Consider the following 12852-nt stretch of genomic DNA (forward strand, 5'->3'; position numbering starts at 1 on the left):
CCCGCAACTAAAAACAAGAACGTTCTGGGAACCATAAATTGTTTGCTGGGTTAGGGTTAATTAAAATTAAGGGAAAAAATATATTGATCTGAAATATAACAAGTATAATATATCATTTAAAATAAAATCAAGAAATATATCTTCATTCCTTCCCATTCCCACTAAGATTTCCCTTATAGTGTTAGGTAATGTAAGCAAGCCAAACTGAGCCAAAGCTTCTGGCCTGGTTGTAAATTAGTTGTAGAGTTTTTGACTGCATCAATAATAATGTATTCGATGGGCTATATATTAAATGTTCTAGCCTAAAAATGTTATACGAGCTTTCTTCCCTTCTCCGTCATGACGTGTGTTCGCACAATGTTGTTGGTTACCTAGTAATACATACGGTGGGCGAGAATGTTCCGTCAACTTCCATGTGTTTGCGGGTCTATGTTGCCTAAAGAACGCAATCTATCCGAGAGATACGTGCTAGCGACAGGAAACTTCACTTTGTGTGCCTTCGTCTCGTATACAACGTTATATATAAAGCTTGCAGGACAGCTTGGTTGGCGTTGCCTTTTCAGTGTGAGAAATGTGGTGTGGCGTGTGAACTGGTTGAATTGTGTGTGTCTCACGGCCAATGCGTGAGACTTGAAAACCCTGAGAGACTACTTCTGCTGTGACAGAAACAGAAAACTTCTTGTGACAGAAACAGAAAACTTCTGCTTTGACAGAAACATACAATGCATTCCCCCTCTTTTACATAAGCCAATAAATAAATTTTCATTGTCATTGTAAGACTGGAAAACTGGTTAAAGAGAAAATATTTGATCAGTGGCCTCTAAAGGCAATGGCATTGCTTGCAAAATTAACATTTGACCCCCTACCCCCTTCCTCTGAGCATCTTATCTACATCTTCTCTCTCTCTCTCTCTCTCTCTCTCTCTCTCTCTCTCTCTCTCTCTCTCTCTCTCTCTCTCTCTCTGTCAGTAACACTGAAAATTCAAACAAGTACATATATGGTTTTAATGTGAATATGATAATCTTTAATGATTGTTTAGTATCATTTAAAGGTTTCAGGGTGACTGGTATAGATGTCTCATTTCCAAAGAAGTAAAAGAAAAGGTAATAAAGTTTTTAAGAAGTTTAGGAATTGAGGAATAAACACCACCTGTAAGGCGATCCTTGACCTTACCGAAAAGATCAATGATGCCATTGAAAAGGGGGAATGTGGTATCGGTATATTCTTAGACCTTTCAAAGGCCTTTGATACCATCAACTTTACCATATTACTGTATAAATTGCACCATTATGGAATCAGAGGACAACCACTGAATTGGTTCCAGAGTTATCAACACCAGAAGCAAAAATATGTAACTATTCACGAACAGAAATCAGAAAACAAACACATTCAATGTGGTGTTCCACAAGGATCCATATTAGGTCCTCTCCTCGTTATTATTTACATTAATGATCTGGAAAATTCCTCAAAGACCCTTCATAAAGTAATCTTTGCAGAAGACACTAATTTGTTTCTATCACACAAAAATGAATTTGAACCTCAGAAACTACTTAAAGTCCCTGTAAAGTCAATTCTACAAAAAAGTTCTAAACACATTATAAATGTTACATATGTATTGCTAAAACATATTACAAAGACTGTGAACTGTGAAGTACTGAAATGTGGAGTTAGACCGTTAAACAGTTTTTCAGCATTGCAATTTTACGGATTAATTGGGCGGGGCTAAAACAGGGCTCCATGACGCACTGGAACCCATGAGCTGCTGGACACGCCCCTATTTGATGACGCACAGAGTCTGATCTCCCTCTCTCCACACACACTCCCCGAGCACATTCGCATTCACCGCTCAATCGCGAGTGACTGTCAGTACTATTAGTTACTACAGCTGAGCCTACAGTTTTCTAGCTAGCTATGCCTTCGACACGGACATGCATGGGCTACTACCTGGATGCGATCATGTACAAAACAGATCGGTATCTTCATTTAAATTCCCTTAAAAACGATCACATCAAGAAGAGGTTTTTAGAGAGCCTAACGTTACCTTGATGAAGATCTGAGGATCACAGCCAACACCCGCCTCTGTAGTGATCATTTTACATTGGATCGTTTTATAAACTTTCCTCAGAGGCAACTTGGATTCACTGATAATTCACTGATAATCCGCTGTTACTGGTGAAGGGGGCCGAAACGACGATCTCCCGCCTCAGTGTTCATCCTCCCGTCTCCAAAAGCTAATCAGCTAATATCACTGTCGACAGCTTTCCCGTGAGTGGGCGTGGTTTCAGCACAGCCAGCGGACACGCCCCCATGATTTTGATAGCTTATTTTATGTACTTCCCGAATTTTTTTATCATTCACATTTGGCTGGGTGGCTAATTACACATTTTTCTGTGGTGTGACAAACTCAGAACACATACTTAATTTTGACTTTACAGGGACTTTAACAGAGAACTTCAGAATGTGGATAACTGGTTCAAAGTAAATAAACTATCTATAAACACTAGCAAAACAAACTATATAATATTCTGTCCAAACAAAAAACAACTTGATTTCAATGATCTAAATTTTCAGATTAAAATAAAGGGAGAGAAACTAAAGAGAGTGAAGACGACTAAATTCTTGGGTGTCTTTATAGATGATCACCTTAAAGTCCCTGTAAAGTCAAAATTAAGTATGTGTTCTGAGTCTGTCATACCACAGAAAAATGTGTTATTAGCCACCCAGCCAAATTTGAATTAAAAAAAAGCCGGCAAGTACATAAAATAAGCTATCAAAATCTTGAAAAAATGAGCAGTTATCTCTTTTCTCAAATGCTGGGGGCGTGTCTGCTGGCTGCGCTGAAACCACGCCCACTCGCAGGAAAGCTGTCGACGGTGATATTAGGTGAAACTGCTCTCGGAACGGAAGGATGAACGCTGAGGCGGAAGATAGTCGTTTCGGCCCCGTTCACCAGCAGCATCGGATTATCAGTGAATGCCAGTTGTCTCTGAGGAAAGTCTATAAAACGATCCTGTAGGCGGGTGTAACTGTCGGTGATCCTCAGCTCTTCATCAAGGTTGGCTCTACACAAAATTAATCCACCTCTTCTTGATGTGATCGCCTTTTAGGAAATTTAAATAAAGACACCAACCTGTTTTGTACATGATCGCATCCAGGTAGTAGCCTATGCATTTCCTTGTCAAAGGCATAGCAAGCTAGCAAACTGTAGACTGTAGTAACTAATAGTACTGACAGTAACTCGCGATTGAGCGGCGAATGCAAATGTGCTCTATTGTGGGGAGCAATCAGCCCCTGTCTATGGATCAGCCAACGCGCATCATCAAGTCAGTGCGTCATCAAGCCCTGTTTTAGGCCCGCCCAAAAAATCCGTAAAATAGCAAGAGTGGAAAAACTGTTTAACAGTCTAACTCCGTATTTCACAGTTCACAGTCCTTGTAATATGTTTTAGCAATAGATTTGTAACATTTATAATGTGTTTAGAATTTTTCTGTTGAATTACCTTTACATGGACTTTAAACACCATATTGAATATCTTGTCAAAAAGCTATCTATATATGTTGTTCTGTTCTTCAAGCTTAGACATCTGCTTCCTTAAGCAATACTAATTACTCTTTATAAAACACTCTTCGAACCCCATTTAAACTATTGCAATATTATTTGGTGCAATACATATCATACTTACTTAAAAAATTAGAAATTCTACAAAAAAAAAGTAATTCATGCCATGTCATGGTCTGATTTCAATGCTCCAACTCGTTCTATTTTTCTTGGGTACGGTATTTTAAGACTAAAAGAATATAATATATTTCACAATGCATGTACTATGTATCAGGTGGTCTCTGGTCTGAATGGCAGTCTGTGTGAGCTTGTTCCCATCCACTATCACCGGCACGCTCAACCTCACTAGAAACAAGCACATTATTATTGGGAAAAACCGAAGATTAAAAAGCACTGGTATGAGTGTAGTGTGCCGAGGACCGTGGATTTGGAATGAGCTGGATGACAATCTGAAACAATCAAGCTCTTTTGTTTCCTTTAAACAAAATCTGAAGAAACAACTACTAAGTTTGTATTCATCTTCTTGATGTATGTACTACCTCATATTCTGTAGGACAGTGTTACTTAAGGTAAACTGTAAAATAAAATTGTACTTGTTAAATGTGATGTGTGAATGTTATGTATGAAATGTCTTATATGTAGACCACGCATTTTCTTGTTTTTGTTTTTTCTTTCTTTTTTTTATTGTAAAGGCCCCAAGTATAAGCTTTAGATAGCTTCTTTGGGGACCAGTTCACACATATGATGACTTCTTGTTCTATGTTATATTGCAAGTGCATATGAATATATGTATGTGTCTGTGAATAAATGAAGTTTTATGTAAACAAAGTTCGGGAGGAGCATGTTCAGGTAATCAACCAATCAACTCAAAGGAAGCCGGTATAAATAAAGCTTCTCTCACATCCTGTCTCACGACAAGTCTCTCAGCATTTGACTCCGCCCTTGTGCCGTCATGTCCGAGCTAGAGCTTTTCCCTTCCGATGACGATTCTCTCGTCACTGATGAGACTCCATCGCAATCCACGGATCCGCGGATCGTTCCATCTTTAGCCTCCTCAAACCAGGGACGCCAGCTTCCGCGATCTTCTCCACGCACGCCAAGACGCCAAGGACTCCCCTCACCACCGCCGGCGAGGACCCCACCAACTTCCTCTGCGTCTTCGCACTCTTTGACCCACCCAAACATACCTCCCATAGGGAAGTGGACCGTTAAAGCGCTGAGACAAGCCCTGATTAATTCAGACGTTAACTTTTCTCGCAGAGCGAAAAAAGTAAATTTAGATAACTTATATGTGTCTTTACAATCTACTCACCCTTCTGTTCCAGATCCTATTTCACCGGCTCGAATGAGCAGAGCCTGCCGGACCCGGATTGCTCGCCCTCCAGCCTCTCCACTTTCAGTGCCGGGCTCCGCCCACGCGCCGCAGACCTTCCACCAGCCTGGGCCGCGCCCCAGACCCAGTCGCGGAAGGGGTTCTTTCTCTTCCAGGTCAAATCTTCTCTCCAGCCCCTCCCACCGTGGAACCGTACGCTCCGGATCTCTGCAACACCAACATTACATCAGCTCCTCAAACGCTTCCTCTCCCTCCTGACGTTAGTTCTTTCAATTTTCCATACTTTCAAGCGCCAGGTGCGCACCCTAGTGCGTGGATGCCTCCGTTAGCCGGTCAGACGCCGACGCATTTTCTTCCTCTTCCTCACTACTACCCTCAATTCTTCCCCCCTCCACCCGTACCAGGGGCTGACTCTGGCGTGAGGATGTCTCCGCAAACGACCTCAGCTCCGGCCCTCCCCACTTCTAATCCTCTACACGCTCGACCTTCCTTCTCTCTCTTTTCAGCCACTCCTCAACCAGCCCCTCCAAACGCCGTCGCCGAAGAACCTCCGCCAGTGACGAACAGCATCAGAGCTCAAATTCTCGCAGGTGCGGATGTAGACTTCCTGTCGATGTTCCCCATGTCGGAATCCAATCGCCAGGTGGATTGCGGCGATATATCCGTCACTTTAAAAAACAACACGCAAGCTTCATCTCTCACATTGTCTTTGGTCGAATTCTGTATTTCCTTTAACCGCTATACCGAAGTTATATGCTCTGTTTTCCACCATAGACGGCGCGAGCTCAACAATTACCTTTCTATAATAGCGGAGCTCGCACTGTCGTATGGGGGTAGTCATTTTTACAGTTATCACAAATTATTTTCTGCTAAATGCGCCGTCCGTATTTCTCAATGGAATCAGTGTCCTTACTGGGGAGCGTTGGACTCTGATCTCCATAATCGCGTGTTTCTCGGATGCCGAAACATCTCTTGCGCAATTTGCAGGTCTGTAAACCATGCCACCACAGCATGCCCGCAAATGAATCCCTCAATTCCTCCCGGCCCAGCGCAGATCCCCATCAAATCCACAAGCTATGTCCCGCGACCGGCAAGAGAGGACCTCTCTTCTGGTAGCGACTTTCCGAACAGAGCTCCAAACGTCGTGTCCAACAGGCAAGTCTGTAACAATTTCAACGAGGGCAAATGCCAAAGACAACGCTGTCGTTATCTCCACATTTGCAATTATTGTGGCGGTGCCCACGCCCGTGTTGTATGTCCTGTACAAAAAGCTGTAAATAAAGGTGAGAAAAACTATCTCTCGACTCCAGTGAATATTTCCCGTCTGGCTGAGGAATTATTCCGTCACCCAGACGTCAACTTTACAAATTACCTGTTGTCCAGTCTCAGCCAAGGTTTTAAACCCGGCGTGGAATGCCAGCCTACGAAAAACATCATCTGCAATAATCTTCAGTCCTCCTTAGCAGAGCCTGAAGTGGTAGACGAGCTAATTTAAAAAGAAATAGAATCAGGTTTCATGATCGGTCCGTTCGAAGTCCCCCCGTTCGACAAATTTCGCATTAGCCCCATAGGTGTGGGTACAAGAAAATTTTCAGGGAAAAAGCGTTTGATTATCGACCTCTCAGCTCCTCACAACTCTCCATATCCAAGCATCAACAGTCTCATTCCCCTCGAAGAGTTTTCAATTAAATATCACGACATTGATCAAGCTATAACATATTTTTCGGTACGCTTAACATTCGGTTGCAAAAGCAGCCCCAGAATCTTTGACACCCTATCAGAAGCCATATGTTGGATCCTTTCCAACAACTATGCAATTCCTCACCTTCTCCATCTGCTCGATGATTTCTTAATTATTTCACCTCACGACGCCATCCCCGCGGCTCACCTCGTCAGGGTGCAAAAAGTATTCGCCGAGCTAGGGATTCCGTTAGCTCAGAAAAAAAAACAGGGCCAACCACATCCATAGAATTTCTGGGCATCAATCTGGATTCAGTTCATTTCCAGGCTTCACTGCCAAAGGAAAAAATAGATCGAATCATTTTAATCGCCGCCAATCTTACGGACCGCTCAAAGTGTTCCAAACACGAACTCCTCTCGCTGCTTGGCCACTTAAACTATCCAATGCGCATCATCCCGCAAGGCCGCCCGTTCATCGCGCATCTCCTCGCCCTCTCGTCATCAGTTCACGCGCTGGAAGATCAAATCATCCTATCTTGCGAGTGCAAAAAGGAGCTAAAATTATGGATCACTTTCCTTAATCAGTGGAACGGTTTAACTTTTTTTAACGCTGATTTTATCTCTCTCCCCCTCGACATCAAGTTGTTCACAGACGCAGCTCCCTCAAACGGTTTCGGAGGTTATTACCAAGGTCACTGGTTCGTATCTCCCTGGCCCCCCCAGCTGCTAGACACTCCCAAGTCCTCAGCCTCCTCTGCCCTTTTTGAGCTTTTTAGCCGATCGTCATCGCAGCTTCCCTATGGGGGAAAGAATGGTCATCTAAAAGCATTCAAATTCATTGCGACAATGAAGCAACCGTTCAATGCATCAATAAAGGTCGTTCTCGCTCACCTGCAATAATGCCACTCCTCAGACGCCTCATCTGGATCTCCTCCTGCGATCAGTTAATCATTAGTGCAAAACACGTTCCAGGTGTTCTCAACCAAATCGCTGACTCTCTCCCGTTTCTATTTTCAGAGATTCAGGATGCTGGCACCAGAAGCGGACCCCGTTCCAACCCCAGTACCTCCTTATTCTCAACTAATCTTCCCATAAACCATCCATTGAAATCCCTTCTGGTCACGTCCATCGATTCTATCCTGCAAGCAGTTTCTCCCAGAACTCTCCAATCATACTACACAGCGTGGAAATCTTTCAAATTATTTCACCTCTCGCATAACCTACCGTTTCCCGATTTTTCTCTTCTAACTGTTTCTTCTTTCATATCTCACCTCAATCAAGTTAAAGGTCTCCAAGCCGGATCGATAAAAAGCTATTTAAGCGGCATTCAATTCTTTCACAAATTAATTTATGGTAAGCCCGCCCCCGCTATTAATAACTTCCAAACGTCCCTTCTCATTAAAGGAATTCAAAGAACTCACCCCACTCGCCCGGATACCAGACAACCCATTACAATTGACATACTCGCCAAATGTATTTCATTACTCCGTCTAGGATACCACTCCACCAACACAGCGCGCACATTAGAAGCTATGTTTATTTTAGCTTTCTTCGGCTTTCTCCGTTGCTCGGAATTGACAATCACATCCAATTTCAATCCAAATATTCACCCTACCATTTCAGATTTACAGATTGTGGATAACGAAACTATATCTTTTTTTATCAAACAAAGCAAAACAGATTGAGCTAAAAAAGGTCATTTTGTATATATTTTCAATCTGCCGACTACCATTCAACCGTTCCATTCCCTGCTAAATTACCTTCAGTATAAACGTTCTACGCTCAAATCCCCTCTCGATCCACTCTTCACAGACGACTCCAATCATCCAGCCACAAGATTCTGGTTCCAAAAACATCTCAAAGCAGTCCTCATCAAATCCGGCATCTCAGCAAACCAATTTTCAAGCCATTCTTTTCGCATCGGCGCAGCAACCACAGCCGCACAAAAAGGTCTTTCCCAACAACAAATCCAAACCCTCAGTCGCTGGTCATCTGAAGCCTTCAAAACTTACATTAGATCCAGCCGTTTCCACATCCGAAATGCTCACCAAGCCCTTACTAATTAATTAGTTAAATTCCATCACCTGTTGCGCTCTGTTCATCGACACCATCACCGTATTCCACGCCCGCGTCGTAAGCATATCCAAATTACGGTGTAATATTTAAAAATTGCAGGCTCCCCCGTTCATACGCAGTGACGGCTCCCCGCTCGTGGGTCGGGCTCGTCCCCCTTCCGAACCGCTGGTCGAGCCCTCCTGTCCGAATCGCAGTGAGAGCCTGCCTATTTTAACCCATTTGTGACGGAAGCTGCGCGCCGCAACATTACATCTACCGCCGGTTACTGCGTTGCGCAACTCTGAAACTCCCGCCGGCATTTTGTATTCATCAAACTTTTCATGACACGTGCAGCATAAAACGCACTGTCATTGGTTCAGATACACATGAGGTGGGTCTTGTCGATTTTTTAACGACCACGTGACCACCCAAATGTACTGTGGTTCGCTGAAAATCACGTCAATCAATCAGACACACACGTGCATTTGTTTTGGATTTTTTTTCGGAGACGCGAGCGCGAAATGGCAACGACAGAGGAGGATTTTGATAGCGAGGGCAGTGACATTGAATTGGAAGATAATGTTAGTGAGGAGTTTGAGAGGGAGGAGGTGGTAGAGGATGAATACATGCCGGATGATCCTTTGGATAGAGCACAGGAGTGGGATTTGTGGGACACAGACGTAGAGGAGGAGGATGAGTTTTACGGATTCCAGGTAGATTGGAGAACTGAGGGTTACCAGCCGTGCAAGACGAAGCAGTTCACCCGCAAAGCAGGGGTGAAACAACCGATCCCCATGGATGCTACCCCCCTGGATGTATTTTCGTCTATTTTTACCGATGAGCTTTGGGACATGTTGGTGACGGAAACTAATCGGTACGCCGAACAGACGCGCGGTCAGACCCCCACCAACTCAAAGTGGAAGCCTGTTTCCAAAACGGAGATGAAGACATTTGTCGGGCTGTGTCTCGCCTTTGGTATTTTGAAACTGCCAGCACGCAGGGATTTCTGGAGGCAGACAAAATGGTTGTACCAGACCAACGTCCCCAAAGCCATGGCAAGGGACCGCTTCGACATGATCTGGAGGTAATGATTTGTGATTTGTTTTTAGAATGAATAACTAGCATAATAGATAATACAAAAATGGCATAATGAATAAATAGCATAATAGATAAATAATACAATAATGGCATAATGAATAATAATAATACAATGATGGTATAATGAGTAAATAGCTTAATAAATAATAATACATAATGGCATAATTAATAATAATACAATGAAGTAAAATGAATAGCACAATAAATAATAATACAATAATAGCATAACGAGTAAATAGCATAATAAATATTAATACATAATGGCATGATGGATAATAATTCAGTGATGGTAAAATGAATAAATAGAATAATAAATTATTTTACATAATGCCATAATGGATAATAATACAATGATGATTAAATCAATAAATACCATAATAAATAATAATACAATAATGGCATAATGAGTAAATAGCACAATAAATAATAATACAATAATGGCATAATGAATAAATAGTCATAAAATTAATAAATACAATGATTTTCAGATATCTCCATCTCCAAGATAACATGACCCTGCCGTGGACAAAACGGACAAGCTCTGGAAGATCCGGAAGTGGATGGACCTCCTCCTGGTTAGATTCCAGGCGCTCTATGAAGTCAATGGCTTTGTGACCGTGGATGAGTCCATGGTGAAGTACAAGGGACGCCTGGGCTTTCGGCAGTACCTCCCCATGAAGCCGGTGAAGTGGGGAATAAAGGTGTGGGTCATGGCGGAGAGCAAAACAGGCTATGTCACCCATTTTCAGGTGTACACGGGTGCCATTCAGGGTAAGATGGAGAAAGACCTGGCTCACCGGATAGTGCCAGACCTGGTGACCCCTTATTACGGATCTAACCTGTGCGTATACATGGACAACTTTTACACCAGTGTGAAGTTGATGTTGGACCTCAAGGTCAGGGGGGTGCAAGCGTGTGGAACGGTGCGTGCCAACAGAAAGGACCTCCCCAAGATGACGCAGCTCACAAAGAAGGCTGAGTTGAACAAGCATGAGTTCAATGTGGCGCAGCGCGATGAGTTGACCTTCTGTGTCTGGCAAGACACCAAGGCTGTGATGGTCCTCTCCAACTACCATGACCCGACAGCTCATGGGATAGTGAGGAGGAAGGCCAATGGTCAACGCCAAACGGAGGTTCGGGTGCCAGCATGCCTCGCTGACTATCAGCAGCATATGAAAGGAGTTGATCTTCTGGACCAGATGGTGGGCTACTACCAGATCCATCATCGGTCTACGAAGTGGTGGAGGAGGCTGTTTTTTTTATTTTGTTTCAGTGGCGTGCTACAATGCCTTTGTGGCTGCCTGGTCTGCGGGAGGAGCCAAGTGGAAGTACAGGAGGGGCGGCTACAAGGACTGGCTGGAGGATCTGACCCAGGAGCTGATCGTGCCCGTCACTGCGAGAAGTGCTCCTAATGTGAACCCCACCAGCCCAACTGGAGCTTCTGCTGAACATGACCTGGTCCAGATCAACAAAAAGAGGAAGACCTGCAGGGAGTGTTCTCTGAAGCACTGCGGCACCGATGTGCGTTCTGGGTCAACTCTGATGGGGTGCAGGCAATGCAACCTTCCTCTGCACCGCGAGTGCTTCATGTACCACGTTGTTCGCCACAAATGATTTTCTGCCAGTCTCTTTTGTGAATGTGTCAGTCAGTCAGTCAGTGAGTCTGTCTGTCTGTTTGAGGCTGTTCCCAGTTCCACCTCAGGACTTTCACTACCTCTCTCTCATAAAATGAATTGTTCAGTGTTGGCATGTTTTAAAATATTATTTGTGATATTTTATATAATTGATTTATATTTTTTATTAAATTATTTTTTGAGAATTTCTAGAAAAATGTTTTGTTATATGAGTTCCAAGGAAGCATGTTTAAATAAAAGCTGTGATTCTTACCTTTAAAATCTATTTTATTTCATGTTTCTAAGTGCTACAGAGGCTTAGATATTAAGGTTTTAGTAGACGTTGACAATTCTTAGTATTTTTTCAGAAAACCCTCAGGAGATGAGGACATTTATCCTAGAACAACATAGGTTTTTATAGGCGTTTTTAGCTGACGTTTTAGGAGTAAATGGGTTAAAGACAGACAGCACAGCAGTACACAGTCAATTTAAGACCAATGCACAGGAGATGACACACATTTAGTTTTCACTCAACTGTGTTTAAGTGAAAACCTGCACGATGGTCATTGTGACACTATATTTATGTGGAAGCTGCGAAAAAGATCTATAGCAGCTAACGTAGCAACGTAAATTCGTGATAACAGGACACGACGAAGGCCCGACTCCAGTTATGAGCTGGCCTGGATTTCCCTGACATTGGGTGTCTGTCAGAACACGGAATGAGATCGTATAACGGCTTGTGCGCTTAATAACTCTTGGTAAAATCCTTTAACGTTATTCATTTTCTCATCCATGCATTTTTTATGATTCTAGTGTCAAATTATTCCTCAAATTGAGTGTGAAAGGAACCGCGAAATGCGATAGAAACAGGTAAATCTCTAACAACAACCAAGTTATCGTTAGCTGCTACCATATGACATCAAATCACGCATATCCAAATTCTTATTAATATAATTAACATTATGAAGAAAAAAAATCTAATGTTACACGGCTCTCCTCAATGAAATGGCGCCAAACGTCGTTGGATAACCGTCAGCGTAGGAAACTCAGTAACCAAACTACCAGCATAGCATATTTTTTTCATCTACAATATGTTATACATTTAGATTGTAATCCTGAGACAAATAGCATCTTAGTATTCAAAGATATTTCCAGAATCAACTGGACCTACCATTAGTTGATCGAAGCACCGCGACTAACCCTCACGAGATGGCGTCTTCCTTCTTCGTTTTCAGTGGGTGGAGCGTTTCCCAGAGAGCACGTGAACATATTTCGGCGCGATTTTATGCAATAACTTTTTTTATTTTTTTACAGTCAGATGCCTTAACTGTTTTGTAACATTTTGTTTTTGCAGTTGATCTGCATAGGATAATGACATTAGCAGCAAACTCAGCTTAATTTCATTAATTTTCTTAACTATTAATTTGTACAATGAGTCAATGACTGAAATAAATGTGTCTTGGACTAATGGTGTGTTCTTAAATCTTGTTAATTTTAAGCAAAACATGAAGAAGA

Source organism: Pimephales promelas, chromosome 2 (assembly GCF_988280905.1).
Source record: "Pimephales promelas chromosome 2, fPimPro1.hap1.1, whole genome shotgun sequence".
In the NCBI taxonomy this organism is placed as follows: Eukaryota; Metazoa; Chordata; class Actinopteri; order Cypriniformes; family Leuciscidae; genus Pimephales; species Pimephales promelas.